This window comes from Drosophila eugracilis, unplaced genomic scaffold (genome assembly GCF_018153835.1).
Source record: "Drosophila eugracilis isolate 14026-0451.02 unplaced genomic scaffold, ASM1815383v1 contig_1247, whole genome shotgun sequence".
NCBI classification, from domain to species: domain Eukaryota; kingdom Metazoa; phylum Arthropoda; class Insecta; order Diptera; family Drosophilidae; genus Drosophila; species Drosophila eugracilis.
The window spans coordinates 1-17,320 of NW_024572037.1; the positions used below are offsets into that span (position 1 = coordinate 1).

The 17,320-nt window shown below is 42.2% G+C and overlaps 1 pseudogene; it reads right to left on the reverse strand.

Annotated features, from left to right (window-relative positions):
• Nucleotides 1-4,132: 4,132 nt before the first annotated feature.
• LOC121530279 lies at nucleotides 4,133-13,064 on the reverse strand (annotated as a pseudogene).
• Between the last annotated feature and the right edge of the window lie 4,256 nt (nucleotides 13,065-17,320).

The window sequence follows — 17,320 nt, forward strand, 5'->3', positions numbered from 1 at the left end:
GTTGTACTTCAAGTTCGGTTATGAAATGAATAAAATATGTCAAATCAGCTTTTATATTTATTATTGAAACAAATAAAAGGTGGCTGCATTGCGTTTATTATGATGATTGATTTATTATTTCTCAAAATCTCGAAACAGATTAATCTGCTTGATTATACGGTCGTGACTGAGGTATTAGTCCAAAACAGATCGTTAATCGAATGTTATGCTCTAAACATTTTGGAAACTGATATAACTGGCTGACTGCGAACGTGTTCTACACCCTGTTGAGATTCATTGATTGGATTGAGAGTAAATGTGAACTTCAGTACTCGGCATTCAAATGGATCGTCGGTGTGCTGCTAAATTGCTGCCATAAATTTTCCTTCAAATCATTGCCAGTACTGCCATGGATGGATACTGAGGCTTTTCCTTGGCATTCGGCAGCTGGCGGACTTTCAATGCGACAAATGCAATTGAATTCACTCCGCGGCGCTGTGTTTTGTTTCGAACTTTGTGTCGATGCCGAAAGATGGGACATGGTCACTAAATCTCTTACGCTCAATTACAGGCGGGCAAACCATTATTGCGTGCGGTAGCAGGGCGTCTAAAAATAATAATGAGATATATGGGCCATTAAAGTCTCGTTTGTGTCGATATCGCGATGCAGAGATATGAATCATGCGAAATAGTGTGTAATCCACTGTCCATCACAGATCAATGTAATACAAATCACTACAAGGGAACAAACACTCACTCAGATCTATACTCGGCACCTTTGTATCTCATTTCGAATGACACTAATGCACACCGTACCAATTGACCAACTCACCGACAAATCACCGTGACCTTGAGGGCAGCTGGCCGACATATCTCTCCCAACCTGGCCCGCCTCTGCGCCGCCCTTTCACCCAGTTTCCTGATCAAGAAGACAAATCCACTTTATGGCGGCGAAAGCAAAAACAATATAAAAGCCCACCGCACGTTGAGCAAACGGCAAGCAAGAAGCCAAAAAAATAAATACCAAAAAATGCAGAAAAAACTGTAACAAAAATTAAATTGTAATAAAAGATTGTGATAACAAATAGGCATACCGAAAACAAAACAAAAGCGACAAAAAAAATATGTGCAAAAGGAGAAAATCCTAAAAACATAAAAGCAGTTTGCATAAAAGCAGCTTTTGGTTTTGACGATTTTGTCATTCATATGCTTTGGAGGATCTTGTTCACTTTGCACAGGAGAATGGTTTGGATCATGAAACAGATTGAAATGAATTTGTTACACATTTTACATTTCTTAATTTCCCAGTCATTTTATATAGTACTACAGGAGTCTTAAGTGTTTAAATTTAAAATCAAAACTCAGCAAGGGTCTTATAAAAAAAAAGTGAAATTCTATCCACCAAATTTATTTAAAATATTTTCTTGGTAGAAGAGATAATAAAGAAAGGTTATTTTATGAATTTGATTAAAAATCTTGAAGTCAATCAGATTAACATCTCGTTAATACAAATTGCTTAGTTTTTATGATGCAAAAACATTTTCGCTGTGGCATATTATTAACCGTTCTTTTTTACCAAACCGCCACGACTTATAATGCACCCACCACCACATTTATAGTTGTTGTTTTAATCCCTCGTTGTCGTTGTTGTTGGATTTGATTGTTTATATTTACGGACTGTTGTTATTTTCAGTTTCAGTTTCAGATTCAACTCAGTTTGTTCAATGCAATTGTTGCTAAGCCATTTCTCGTGGAGCAATATTGGCGCGAAGCTTTGAACATGGCGTTCGCGGACTGCATTTAATTTTGCATAGCTCTTTCAAAAGTTGTTTCACCTTCGTTTTCATGAGTTTAATATATTTGTTTTATTTGGGCTTGCATAATTGAATGGATTAAAGGCACACACTAAAGACACACTGTACACACACAGACACACACTCCCAAAGCTCTGTATTGCTGACTTGGTAGAAAAGGGGCCTTTGGTCTCTGCAGTCTTGATTTTGGAACGGTCCTTCTTAAATATGGTTTTTCAGCCTGTGTTGATCATTGGCTTTTTGTTTTCTCGACTCGAAAGGCTCTCTTCGAGGCCCTAAAAGGGGAAGGTGGGGTGCAGAGCGTCTGCCTAACTGAAAAGATACTTTCGACCAGAAACGCATAGTGTTTGTATTTAGGAAAACCTCCGGAAAGTCTCTCGAGCGCCGCGCTTGCGTCCACTGGCTGGCAAAATCCCACAATTAACTGAATTCCAGCGATCAGAAACGGTCATGAAGCCAGCCTGAAAAGAAAGCTCCGGGCGGCCAGCGCGATGGGCTCAAACCCCAAGTTTCAATGACCACATTCTCCCACGGCAGACAACCAAGTGCCAAAGCCTGCACTTCCTGAAAGAGAGCAAAGCAAAGCCCAGCTTCCACAGCAGGCAGGGCAGCCCGATTTGCAGAACGAAGCAGCAAACACAGCTGCCAGCAAACAAATCAGCCAACAGGAAATCAGTGAAGTAAAGAGTCAGTTCTCTGGCTGATTTGTATATAATTCTTTTGATGGCTTGTTTTGATCCAAAAAGCCAAGCTTGCTGTCCACGCCCATTTGACTTAAACTAATGATTAAGACCAAACCTCCATCACTTCCCTATCTATATTTGTGCCAGATTGAAATTGCTCAAACTAGAAAGATACGGCAATTTAAACTAACTTCCAGTTTTGCTCTATATATTTATATTGTTAATATGTTTAATCTGTAATAATCCACTTAATAATTATAAATGAAGAAATATTATTATTTGTGACACCCAAAGCTTACATTTACAAAAATCTTACACGTAAATAAGCGTACGTTAACGTTAGTAAAGACACAAACCAATCCGAAGCAGTGGTGCTCTTTAAAGCAAAGCTTTAAAACGTTTTACTGTTTGCTGCCAAATGCAGATCCGGGGACTTTCTTGCAACTCGTGCTTTTTTGGAATAACCGGGATAAACGTCTTCTAATATTAATATAAAAGCTACTGACTTAACTGACTAATGATGAAAATGTTTCCAAGACCACCAACTAAGCTATAAGCGCTAGATGAAAAAAGTAGCCAAGAGCCCTTATAGCCCACCCTTCTCTTTCAGCTAAGGATTCAAACTAGATTACCACTTGGCTTTACTAATTATGAAAATGTTTACCATATTCATTTACAATAATATTTACACTTTAATACAGCACAAAATACGATATTTCAAAATGTAACCACAACATCTTATTAACAATCGGAAAGCAGACTGCTTCAATGGAATTGACTACAGATACAGATGGATTGCCAAGCAGGGAAACTGCCTCACAAAAAAGAAAAAGGAGTATATGCCACTGCCAGGCGGGTCCTGGGTCAAATCTCTGATTCTAATTCTAAGTGTCGTTTGATCTGAGGCCAATATCCGGAGATCAAGACCAATTAGAGACATCCAATTGTCGAATTTCCGCGATTTTGCTTGCTGTGCGAAAAGATTGTATCAAAAAGGTTAGTTTTGTTATCCGGGCTAAGATATGTGGATTCTCTAACGCTATCTAATATCATCGGTCGTTTGAGAAATTGGGAAAACAAAATCTACATCAAAATAAGAAAATAAAAAACATTCAGAAACATTAGTATTATTTGCATTATTTATTGGTATTGCTTGGTTAGCATCATCATCCATCATCATTATCAACTCATCGAACTTTGTATGTTTCTCTCTCGTTTGAAGTATATAGTTTATAGTACAGTTTCCCTCTCTAACTAATATCTTTAAAAAATAATCTATAAAAAAATCGTATAAACAAACAAAATCGCAATCGAAAGCAGCTAAAAGAATCACACTCTTCTGACTATCTTAACAATGAGTGTATAAAAAATACTTATCGAAATTATCAGATATCGACATATGCAGGGCGAATACAGGTATTATAGAAAAACTAAACGGTTTGGCATGCAAAATGTGATCTTTTGGTTTGATAGATCATTCTGGTGTTAGGTACAGAACACAGAGTGCTGATATTTGGGATTGTCTTGGGTTCTGGTCTACTCTCACTACGTCTCTACGTTTCTAGGCCTGGTATGGGAGTTCAGCATCTGCTAGGCAAATCAATGGACCCAAAAGCTAGCTTCAAAGGCAGTACTCCTAACTAGGCTCAAATCGCGTCACACTCGCGCGTATTTGTCCAGTTCGCTCTTGAATCTGACGCTCTCGGCCTCGGACTTCCAAGGCCCCTCACCAGCTCCTCGATGGTTCGCCGTGTTTAGCACTAGTCCTTCTAGTTTATCCACCCGCTGCTCCAGCTGGGTCACCCGAGTGTGTATTTCCATCCTGATGATATCTCAGTCCGTTGGAGGGCTTATCCTCCCGGGACGAGCTGCTGGCGTTGGAGCTCTTACTGAGGTGAAACACTTCTCGTTGGATTTCGAATGAACCATTATTGGGCCTTGTGGCTCTTGTCCTCCTTCATGCTGCTGGCTGCTTGACCCTTGGCAGCTGGTCAAAACGCGGGACATGATGGCGGCATCGTTGGTGGGGTAATAGTGCTGATTACCTTGGTCACCGAACTGCTGGTCGTTGAGTTCCCCCACAAACATGGAGGATGCTCACCGCCGAAGATTGCACTTTCGTTGTGGTACTGCTGCTACCACTGCTGCTAAATAGCCTGCCTCTCCTGCAAACAGTTGGAGGTCCTTTCGGCCACTGAAGCTCCTCAAGCCCCCGCTCCGAGGCCCTTTCCTGGTGACCTGCGAAGCCTTCGCTCCTCCATCGGGGCGCCTTTTCTCTCCATTCGGCTTCGGCTTTGGCCAACCGGTTCCCTCGCCCGTGGGAATTATCATCTGATGTTTTACCCCCACCATCTTCCCTCAGCTCACTGCACTTCCCGCTCCTCCGGATCCGCCCATCCCACTGCCACTTACGTGATACCGGAATTGTTATTGCTCTCCCAGATTGATTGCCGCCGATGGAGGACGTCTCTTCGGCGCCTTGACCTCCTTGTCGCATATCCGGAGTATCGAAAGCACGCTCTCCCGATCGAAATTCGTCATCTCCACATGGTAGCAGCTCTCCGGATGACCACGTTGCCAGCAGCTCGAAGTTCAGGCAGTCGGATTCGCACCTTTACTAGCCGTAAGACCATCATCCAAACCGTGGGCGAGACGGCAGTGGTGAGCTTTCCCTCCGGGTTCTTTTTTTGCCGCCCTGAAGGTTACCTGCAGTTCAAAGATGGAAATATCAGCATGCTTTCAAGAACTTTCAGGGGCCTTTGCTGCAACGCTTTGAAACCGACTACCACGACTACTGAAAGCTATTTGTGAATGTTTCCTTTCTTTATCTATCTTTTTTTTTAGGACGGAAATAATTGTATTAAAAGCGGACACGATTGATTCGATTGTTTATCTTGATCGCCTATTGGAAATACCTTTCAGTTCCTTTCTTTGTTTTTATGGTCAAAAGGAACTTTTTCTTTCATTATTCAGGTTCAAAATACTAAATACCTCAGCTAATCGATTGTTAGCGAAGATCGTTAGGCTCCTACCCTAGTAGTACTCACCGGCCACAGGCACTCCACCTGTGGGAGTCTTCTTGAGCGGCACACTCGGCTTCTTGCTGCGAGCACCGGTGGTGGCGACTGTCACACCTTCCTCGTCCATATTCCGTGGATTTGCCTCTCTCACTGAGGGAGGAGGTCAATCCTGGTGGATATTGTGGTGGCTGAGGAGCTGGTGGCACTGGAGTGACTGCTCCTCTCTACGTCCGATGGCAGCTGCTCCCCACGCCAGGCGGCTTGGTCAGACGAGGTTCTTGGTTCTCCAGGGACTTCCTTTGGGCGGCCATTGCCAGTGGGCGCGGGCCCGTTTCACCGAATCCGTCGTTCCAGGAGTCGCGGGATCCCGAAGTCCTCTTGCGCCCCGCCGACGAAGAAGCAGTGGTGGGTGGTGCTCAACCGGTCTTCTGCCACATGCGTACTTCCGGTCTTCATGATGTACACCTTCGATGTGGTGGAGGAGCTGCCTCGACCTGATCCTTCTGCTGCTGCCGTGTGGTCACCGAAGTGTTGCCTGGAATTGCTAGAGTTCGTTGTGGTCATGTGGCTGGTTGAGTTGGCGGTTTCCTGATCTTTCTCTGTGGCTCTCTCTGCGCCTGCGGCGGTGCTCGGGCTCCGTTGATCGGTGCAACCTGGAAAATAAGGCAACAGAGTCAGATTAGAGGCTACATTAGCCAGCATTGCCACGTGAAACGACATGCGAAACATTCAACTTTATTTACCAACAGTATAACTCAGTTACCTTTACTATAGTCAAAGGGAATTAAGAAAGCTTAAAGAATTTACTGACAAGACTTACCACAATGTCTTTAAGGCCTACAAATAAGTTTAATCTGATTATTTATATTTATTATCTCCTAAATTGATTTGACATGGACCAACTTTTTCGTGGTATTACTAGTTCATTTGTATCTTTATAGCCGATATCTACTGCCATCCAGTAATTCACATTCTGATGAGCTGGTCCATGACTAACCATCTCGGCTCAGAAATAGCCTTGAGCAGAGAAAACTACCGAAACTGGTTTTTGCCGACAACTTTTGCCATCTTCAATAAAACTAATGTGGAAACGCTCAGGGAAGCAGCGCTCGTGGCAGTACACACTTACAAAAAACAGAAGCGAAAACCAAAATCGAACCAAAACTCAAGTTCGAAGCTGAATCTGAATCGAGGCGTGGAGCGGATCAAGGCGGGCTAAAAACAAACGGCAGGATTGTAGGACGTCAACTTTGAGGGGCATAAATAAACGCCATAAGGTGGATGCACAAAAGCCAAATCGAACCAAGCCAGGCCAAGACAAACCACAAAAAACCAAAGCAAAAGAGTGAACGCCAACGGAAAGTATTGAGTAACAACTTAAAAGTGTAAGAGAAGGTCAGACCAAAGAAATGGCAATAGCCAACTGGAAACAGCTATCTGAAGATCGGGGCCAACGAACCAGAAATGCACCCTAAAAACTTGAATGATTTGTGACTGAAACGAAGCGATTTTTATGGATTACTGGAAAAAAGCATTTTGACGCAATTTTCACAAATGTTAAAGTTTTTAAGGTGATTTTATTTCAAATTAGAATAAGAAAACATTTAAAAAGTATTTCTTTTAAGCAATAATAACAGATTCATGCCATAGAATACTTTCATTCGATGCATTCCCTATGAAAATAATTAACTGTCAGAGAATCAAGGTTTATTGATGCTATCAAAGTTTTATCTTTTTCAAATCCACGAATTTACAAAAATTATTTTTTATTGAGAGAGCCGTTGGCGGACCATAAATGAAACTTTTAGAGTCCCCGTCGATGTCAATAATCAATAAAGGTTCGTAATCACCTCTAATTATAATCCCCCTTGCTCCTGGGGGATGTCGTATCTATACATCAGACTATCGATGTTGATTAGTTTTTTTTTCAAAATTTCAGCTCAATGTCTTCCCAAATTTGGACACACCCCATCAATCTTACACCTACGGACAAGCCGATGTACCCGAAGCCTCAATAGGTAACTGTCAAAGAATTGGCTTTGTCATGGTCGAATTTCTAATAAGAGGTGGCCGAAAAGAAAAGCGCCCGGCCTCAACGACTTTCACCTGCTTTTGCTAATGCAAACAGAGCAAAGTAAATAATGAAATTTGCACAGCAAAAAAGAGCACCGCGAAGTTGATATCCTTATAGCATTGAGTAATTGAGCGTTGGGTGATTGTCATTATTATGCAGGATGGCAGTTGGCTTTCTTGTTATTTTTTGATGTGCCTGTAATGGTTGTATACACACACACACATACACCCGACTTTAGACTGGGCATTAGTACGCACACTTTAACAGGGAAAAGAAAGACTTAAGCAACGAATTGACTTAATGATGACTTTGTGAAATCCGAGACCACGCGGGTAAATTATAATCTTTAATTTACACCTGACTGAGCACACAAAACCATAATTAGAAAAGCGCGCGCCCAAACTGTTTTCCCGACTCTAAGCTGATCTGGAAGAAAATGAAGGCAACTTCTTTGCCCATGTGGCAGAAAAAACTTGACGAATGCAATTGCACTCGAACTGGAGGTACAAAACCAGCAATAAAAGAAAGCCGCAAGAACGCGAACTGTAGCGCACGCACCACCAAGAGCCAAATCATTGCTTACTTTCCGCGCCGACGAAAATATTTCAATAACGTAAATGGTCAGAAATCAAAAAGCCAAATCGACTTGGCTAGAAAAGGTAAGCAAAAACGCTGGCGAAGGTACGAAACAGAAATGTTGGAGAGCGGAATGATATTTTTGTTTGTCTCTCGGCTCCTCCTCTGGCAACTTGTTTAGTAAACTAAAACAAAGGGTGGCGCCTAAAAATAGGGAAGTCCCAGCTAACCGCATGACGATGATCTATGATGAAGGTGATCCCTGTGATGATCAAAGAGACTTCCAGCTAAGAGAGAGCGCAAGAAAACGAAAGAGCCGCCAACCGCAAAAGAAGATCACGTTAAATCGGAATAAAGTGCAGCAAAAAAACCAGTTACGGCCAACTGTTGTTTAGTTTTAATGATGTTGCTGCTGCTCAAGTGTTTCTGATGGCGTCCCCCTGAAAAACTGCGACGTTGACAAAGCTAAAGCCAAAGCTGAAACTAAACGCCAAAAATGAATTTTGCTAAACTCAAACCAGTAACGTTGGACTTGACAAGGCCAAAGTCTGCTCGCGGAAATAATTTGTATTAATTAAAGTATAATATTTCAACTTCCCAAACAACAAATTGCCAGGAAAGTTCGAGCAATGCGGAAACTCTTTTTCTGTAGAAACTGCTACAAAAAACAACCAAGTTTTCCGGTCACCCAGGCACCCGACAAAAACAAACTCTTCGCCATTCAAACAAACAACATGCACCAAATTGAAAAAGAAAAACCGGATCGCAAACAAAGGACAACTTTGATTCGTTTGCCATACAAAGAACGCTCCCTTCCACGCCCACTCCCTGGATGCAGCCTTCTTCTTTTCTACCGCCTGTGGTACTGCAAAAATCAAAGAAGAAGGCAATGCAAATAAACTCAATGCAGCGGAGGATTAAAAAAAGATGCAGCCAACTAAAGTTGTTTCATAAGAAATTATGATACCTTACAAAAACCATACATCTGATTTCTGGCATAATATGTTATCAATCTGTTTTTGTTATTTCAAGATTGATAATAGATACATTATAATATTTTATAAGTTGGCGAGATAGTGTTTGATGATCTCATGAACAAAAAAAGATAGCTTTGGAAACAGTGAATATTTTAAGTACGTAGATAAATATTTTATATACTTCTTTTCAGAGTTTAATAACAATATATTCAACAGAGTAACTTTTGTAAACTGCATAACAAACAACTCATCAATATACCCTCCATCAACGCAATGGTTTACTAAGCAAATCATAAATCATAAAATTATGAGCCAAGAAGGAGGGGGCGTTCAAAGTCGAACAATTTTCCATTTTAAAACGCCTCAAGGAGGCACCACAACCAATGACAGAAATGAAAAAGAAAATGTGGGCCGAAAAAAGAAGTAAAGAAAAACAAGAAAAGTCAAGAGTCTTGAGGAAAATCGGGAGGAGGAAGCTGAGGTGGAGGGAGGTTCCACTCTGGCTGCGGCTGCCCTCACTGGAAAACTCGTTTACCTACAAATCGTGCTGATAAAGCTGGCCAGCGCGCGCCCATGAAACTCGTGCGAGCCGCCTCGCTGCCGTCCGCCGTGGAGCTGCGGACACCGTCCTCGCTCTGGACCCGCCCCGGACCCTGGATCCGATCCCATTCCGCTTCTGGCACGGGTTCGTGTGGCGTGGCAGTGGAGCCGCTGCATTTTTGCGCTCGTTTTGTGTTTTAGTGTTAGTGTGTTTCAAAGTGTTTGCAGTTTCGTTTATTAAACTTTCCCAAAAATCAGTGTGGAAAATCGTAAGTAGAAAGAGAAGACAAGAATAAAAAGGGAAGAGAGGAAGAGAAAAGTGTTGAGAAAATTACAGAGAGAAAGAACAGCGACTCGGAGTCATAAATGTACAAAATGTGAGTGAAACATAAAACAAGAGATAGAGGTACTCAGTAGATAGGAAGAGTAAACAAAATTTCCCATAAAAGTCTGGAAACGAAAAGCAAGTATGAAACTGGAAAAACGAAATTGGAGATATGGTTTAACCGAAACATACTTGAATCGGGTTTTTATTGAAAAGTGCGTGAGGTGCGTGAATGAGGTGATGTATCTGAGTTGGAACTATTTAATGGTGGAAAACTAACGCTATCCAGTGATAGCACCGCGTATCTAAAACTAAGTCCCACTAGCTACTGTCTTCGGATGTCAATCGGAGCTGATACTTAAGCCTGCTGGACACTTAAAAGCCAATTGTCTTGCAAAGGGCGCCGCATGACAAATCTATTTTTTTCTAAAGAAATACATATCTTTCCCTACAGTTTTTATAATCAAATATTTTACATCTTTTACATAGGTATCAGTTTCAGTAATTAGTTTTCCTCTTGTAAGCCAGACTAACATCTACATTAAAAGCCATTCGCAATTATAAAAAAAAGCTTGTTAAAAACCTCCGAAATCAACCATTTACGAGGCGCCAATAAAAAGCTTCGACCACAAATCCAAGTTAGATATAATTCCAGTCCGCATCGGTGATAAAGTTATCTGATTCACTATTCGCCAGTTATATAAGCAGTCATCTACAAATTTCGCAGAGACGATGGAAAACCAACGATCCGAGAGATATGCAGCGAGTGGGGTGGTCGGGGAGGGAGTGGCTTGTGTCTTTTCTTTAATTAATTCACTTACCAAAACAAGCGTTTTATTGACTTTGATCCCTTGCCACGTCACGACAGCTCATTTCGAAGTCTAACGACTTGGGGTTTATTGCGTTCAGCTTATTCGTTTGGAAAACTGCACTTAAGTCGGGAAAATGCATTGATGAGAGGTGGAGGCTGATGATCAGCAAACTTGACAGACTGAAATCAAAAAAATGCGATACGCGATTGAGCGGGAAACCCTGGCGGAAAACTCACCTTCCGAGGGTCCAGCATTTTGACAAAGTTGTCGGGAAAACGCTCCACCTTGCCGCGAGATTCTCGCCTTTCCACCATCCTTTGTCCGGCAGCTCGGTGCTGATCTACTTTGCATGATTATGTCGTCCACCTTGAGAGGCTCCAGTTCACGTCAAATCTCTGCTGCCGGGTGTGGGAACTCCACCCGGCGAGATTCCGCTGGGGCGTTGGCGGCGGCAGTGCACTGCCCGTTACTGTCGCTGTCGCTCCAGATCCCGATCCCGAAGCTATGGCCGCTGTTCCCCGCTGGAGCGAAGGTTCTGTGCGAAAGTACCTCTGCTCTTGGTTGCCTCTTGCTGAGTGGCAGTGGTGCTTCGTTCCAGATGTCCCTCCTCCCCTCCCTCCTGCAGTTGGATGGCTGTGGATCAGTAGTCCTGCCACATTAAGCCACATTCGCTGCCTTGGGCATGTCAACGACATGACCTTAGTCACGACGGTGGCGCCTTACGGCCAATCCGGTGGCCGAGGCTTACATGTAGACGGCCTAATATGTTGCACAAAGTTCTGATAGGAAGACGCCGACTTTGCTGCGCGAGACGACCGCGCCACCAGCCTTCCTCGACCTAAATGAGAAAACAGAGGTGGAAGGAAACCGCACTGAGGTGAAATGAAATGGGTGACTGAAACCGATATGCTGCACTTGCATGAGAGGGCGAACAATGTCTTAGGGTTTAGGGAGATAATGAAAATGGTAAGTATCCAACATTAAGACAGCTATTCTTCTCTTTGCAACTTTCAACTGATAATGGCATTTCATATGATCATCATTATGATATAACATTTATATTAAATGCATATTTTTCACTTTGAGTAATCCTTTAAAGTTCTGAATACATGACTTTGATTGTCTCATAAATACTTACATATTTAATTTTAGTAACAAAGAAGCATTATAAAACAATTCAAGAAAAGATAAAATTGGAATATTTTATACTTAAAAGAAAGTTTGTCAACCAAGAACTTTTATATAAAATCGAATTGAATTTTCTTAGACACTTCCTTTACTCTTTCTCCTGGGCAGCGAACGAATTTCAATCCATTGGCTTAATGGGTTGAAGCTAAATGCTAGGCGCAGCAAACCCCCCACCACCCCGCGAGGCCTTCCCGTATACGCACCTCCTGAAGAATTCGACATCACCCCCGTGCTAGCGTCGTTCAAGTCGTCGTTGACTTGTGTCTATATTCTGCAATAGATGACTTTGAAGCGGCGATTCGATGTCGCGGATTAGTCCCTGAATTTTGGAAGCGAATGTAAACTCCAGATGGCTTGCGTCATTCAAGGGTCGATTGTGGACGAACCTCAGTTGGACAGATGTTCCCTCGTCACGAGGTGGCGCCACTGCCAGTGGTTCCATTGCCTTCGCTGCTTGCTGATTCCAGCATCTCCAGTCCCGGACAAAGTTATCCGGGGGGGAACATCCCCGTAGACGCCTCGAGGTTCAGGTGCCCTGCCACCAGACGCCGGGCATTTGTCTCGTGATTCGATGGATAATGGCAATCTTCTGGAGATCCAGCTCTGTCGGGCTCCCTTGGCCGTGGCATATGCTTGTATTCGACCATTACTAGACCGAGTAAGAATGAGTTGAGTTAGTGAGAGAATCCTTCAAGTACGGTTACTTAAGCTTAAATTATTGTGGTTAAGCAATATCTTCCGAGGTATCAGGAGATTTCAAGGAGTAACTCAGTCGCTGAGTTACCCAATTATGGCATACGCAAAACCATGTCATGTTGTGTCAATATTTGCTAATAGTATCGGGTTGCGCAACGTTTAACCACTCTAATGCCCATCCATTACACACAGATACACATATATTCGTTTAACCCCCTCTGCCACTTGTGTTTTTTGCTTTTCCGCTTTTGGTTTGCGATGCCGCTGAAAAAGTAAAAGTTACATGACACTCCATCGATGGAACGTGGAATAACAGGCTTCCTGTCGTGGCGATGATGACAAATCACGGATCGAAGTTTTGGGTTCAGTCTCACATCCATCTATCCACGTCCACTTCCATCCATCAACAATCAATTTGTCTTTTATATGGTTCACTGGAGTGCTTGGCTTCCGCGGCACAATCAGATAGTTCCCCTTATCTGAAGGTACAGGAAATCTTAAGCTTGAATGAAGCCGTCTAGTGCCACTCTGTGATTATCGCTTCACGCCCAGGAAAAAAGTTCGATGACTAATCCTTACGGACTGAGAAAAAGCTTACAATATTCCCAAAAAACTTCATAAAACAAAAGTGGATAATGCAGGCACTTTGTTTTCCTTGATGGGCATCATATCTCAACTTAGCTAAAGATACAGCTTTTGATTACTTCTGATTATCCATGTTCTAGCCTCATCGAGAACTCTGTGTCCATCTACTTCTTTCCTAAATCACAATGCAAAATTAAAAGTTTAGACTCTGACTTTCCCAGTTTCCAATAAAACCACTCTCTCCAAACCCACTCCCAATCCATCGGCATCCCAAACTCGAGAATACAATTTTGTCATGTGTGACGCGCCAAAAGCTACGAGACAATGACTGACTGACATCTTATTAAAAACCAGCATTATAAACCTATTTGCACGCCGAGTCTAGCAGAAGGCGACAGCTTGAAAATGTAAATTGCAGAAATTTTGTGAAGTAGCCACAGCTGAACTTGTTTATGCCCGAAGCAGTTAGCTGCCCCTGCCCCTATTGACTCGAAGGCTCGTTTCATTTCTTGCGTTTTTCTGAGGTTGATGTGGATCTGACAGTATTATTTTGATGCGGCTCGTGGGCCGTGAAATACCCTCACGGAAAATGATAAAACTAAGCCAAGACATCATACCATGTACATGTTAGTGTTAGAAGAGTATTGAAGCTTCTTCGTGAACTTTGAAACACATTGGAAACACTTATTGGCCTAGGCTAAGAAAGAAAAGAAACCGCAAGAGGGGCCACAATAAACAAACAATAAAAATCTCTGTCATCAATAAATTCCTAGGCTGCTTGATGTCAGTTCTGTCCGACACTTTTACATATCGGTCAGTTTATGAGGGAAGTCTTCGTCGTCTCGGTCATCAACCATCAGTCAGAACTCGATGAGTATGTAGCGAGGGAAAGCTGCAAAATTGTCATTGCTTTGAAGCCAACTTTTCTAATGAGCGAAAAATCCAGCCAGTTGGCGCTGATCAGTTTGGACGTCAATGAAGCGTCTCGAAGTGCTTTCCATTTTCCGCTGTCGGTTTCGAATTCGACTCATAGCTTCCCCTCAATGACAGAAAGCGGTGCGTTCAGGTTTCTTTGGAGGGGCTGGGGATGGCATTTTCCTTGGCGCGAAGTGACCGCATCGTCGAGCCCGAGTTTCGTCGAGAGCAGTATAATTCCTCCACGATCACGCCCCAATCAAGTAGTTCAGTGTCAGTCCAGTTCCCGGAGGTACCGGGCCGTCTGAGAGATTCCAGATCGGCGTGAAGTGGCAAAAGTGCTGCGGCTCAAGGCTACGCATAACAACAAACGGACTGGCAGCGATGGTGGACGGACACGGAACCAATCAAAGTCTTTAAAGAAAAGCTTGGAAAACGAAATACAGCTGACGAGCGACACTCGGATCTCGTTGGAGCGCTTAACCAACAATAGGGACTTGAAACACAATAAGTCTTAAAGTAATTAATCTCTGAGAGATGAAAGCACGGGCTTTTGCGAAGTAAAGAATTTTTACCTAATCTCGAAGTTATAAAGTATTGAAGTTAATATATTTCCGTTAAATTTAAATGAGAGTTCTTATTTCTAACATTTAAATTTTGACTTTTAGTGATATTTCAATGCCACGCTTCCATCGCCAGCAAGGCTAATTTGTACTACAACGGCAAATGACTGTTCACTCACTGGAATTTTTGTATATGAGTAACTAGCCCATGTATCTGAGCTCTGAGTCCAGCCACACTGTTTCAAACTCCACGCGACCTGTAAAAGGCAAACAAAACGACAGCGCCAAATGAACCTTTAATGCGGTTTTGTTTTTCAAACTTTTTCATCTTCTTCTCCGCGATTTGCCGCTTTTCTTTGTTTTTCGTCATAAAGCAGTACAAGCTCTTTGAATAACAAATAATAACCGGATCGCAAAGCGCGCTTGAATGGGTCGAAAGAATGGAGGGAGAGTGTTGAAAGAGGGTCTAGAAATCATGGTATGCAGCCGAGAAATGAGCGTCTGGAAACCTACACTGGAGAAAATAATACTTATAATGTCCCAAAACAGAAGTATACTTCCAAATTCGAGATCGTAAATGGGTAGATACCTTCCAGTATGATTCACACTCAAAGTTCTCTGATGTTCCGAACAACACATTTTATAAATTTGTTTCTCTGCAAAAAATGCAGGAAAATCGGTTACTGCTGGTGGAAAGGGAGAAATGGCAGAGTCGTGTGAAAAGTCTGACAAGAGTTGAGAGCCGACTGGGAAAACCAAATGTAAATGTGTCAAAGCGAGAAAAATCGTACGGCAGCAGCGGCTGCCGACCGCCGACAGAGGGCGTATGCGCGGTCGTCATGGTCTGTGGGGTGTTTGCCGCATTTTTGCCTTGTAATAACATTATCATCTCCGATCATTGTGGATAATGGGTTTTGTTGTGAAGTCAGCTTCCCCAATGCCAAACAGCTCATCACAGTAAAGCATGGGGAAGATATGCAAATCGCTTGCTGATAGTTAAAAAATATGGCGAAAACAGTTAAGGTGTGAGGTGCTTGAATTGTGGGAAATGTAGATGTAAATATACCCTAAAAGGTGTTGTCTTCTTCTATAATCCAGCTCGAAAACTCCTTCACCTTGCATTTAATAACACCATCAAATGTTTTATAAATATAAATTATTAATGTCCGAAACCACAATCTGGGAATACCTTATACAATGTTCATAATAATGTTACAGTTAAGTAAGTAATTTTAGCTGGCTCTCCGACGTTATAGCTCCTTCCCCTCCAACCTGTCTCATCAACATTCTCCCCATATACTCGACTACCTAAAGTTCAATTGATGTATCCTGGGACACCGAAACGGTCAGCTCTACAACATGTAAATATAACCTGTAACTGATCTGGGTGAGTAGCTGCATTGTTTGCTGTTGGCCAAGGGTGCGGCAAAAGTTCCAAAGTTCCGTTCAAACACCTGCAACACCTTCCCCCGCATCACCTCTGCCTCCCACCATCCGCGCTTCAGCTTTGAGGTGAGCAAACAGAACATGAAAAGCACTTGGTTTAACTATTTGCTCTTATTGCCTTTGAATTTGGTTTTGCTTGTTTGTTCGAGGCAATAAGAGAAAAAAATCTTGATATGTAACTTAACTTAACTTGAACTTTGTAAATGTTTAATTAAATTGGATGTTATTATAATACTTGTATAAATAGTACTATTTACTTAATAGAAATAAAAGTCGAAAGATAAATGCTAAAAATTAGACTAACTACCACAGTAATTCCTTTTTCAACCCAACATAAGGAATGGGAATACAGCATAGTCTTAACTTTTACCATGATCTTAGATTAAAGATATTTTTCTCAGTGCAGTGATTCCAAAAAAGATGTGGGGAGATGCCACAGAACTAAATGGAAATTGCCTTTGTGTGAGTTCGACTTTTAATATAAGTCCTCGAGGCTCAGGGGGCTTTCTGATGGGAGAAGCCAACTGAAGTAAGAACCACATGCATAGCTGAGCACTGCGATGGTCTGGTTGAGCAGTGATATAGTGAGTTAATGGAGCCGACGCTGGACCTGTCGCCCAGCCCTTTTCTTTTGGGGCGGGCTGCCAACTGCAAACTGGCGTGGTCCAGTTAAAACTTTTATTGTTATATCAGCCAAATCAGGCTTGGTGTTTTCGGCAGGGCACAGCAGTGCTGGATATTGATCGAAAATGTTTAATTGGAAATTTAATCAGCTCTATAAAAGAATGATAAAGAAAATCACAACTAATAAGGAAGATTGATATTCCCTGCCTTCTTAGAACTGGAAGATTTCACTCTTTTTGTAGCTTACCTGTAAATACATTTATATACTCATTGCTTTTCAACCGTGTATGACTGAGTATGAACACTTTCCGAGAGCAGCAGCTGTAGCTATAAAGGTCTACAATCTCTCATTATAATACTTTGTATGCACAATCCAGTTTCAAATCAATTCCAGAGCACATGAGAATGACAAAAGTTCAATGTTGAGCATAAGTTGGAAACACTTGAAACCTCAGTTTCATTTTTCCTTTACGGACTCAGAAAGTAAAAACAAACACATCCTT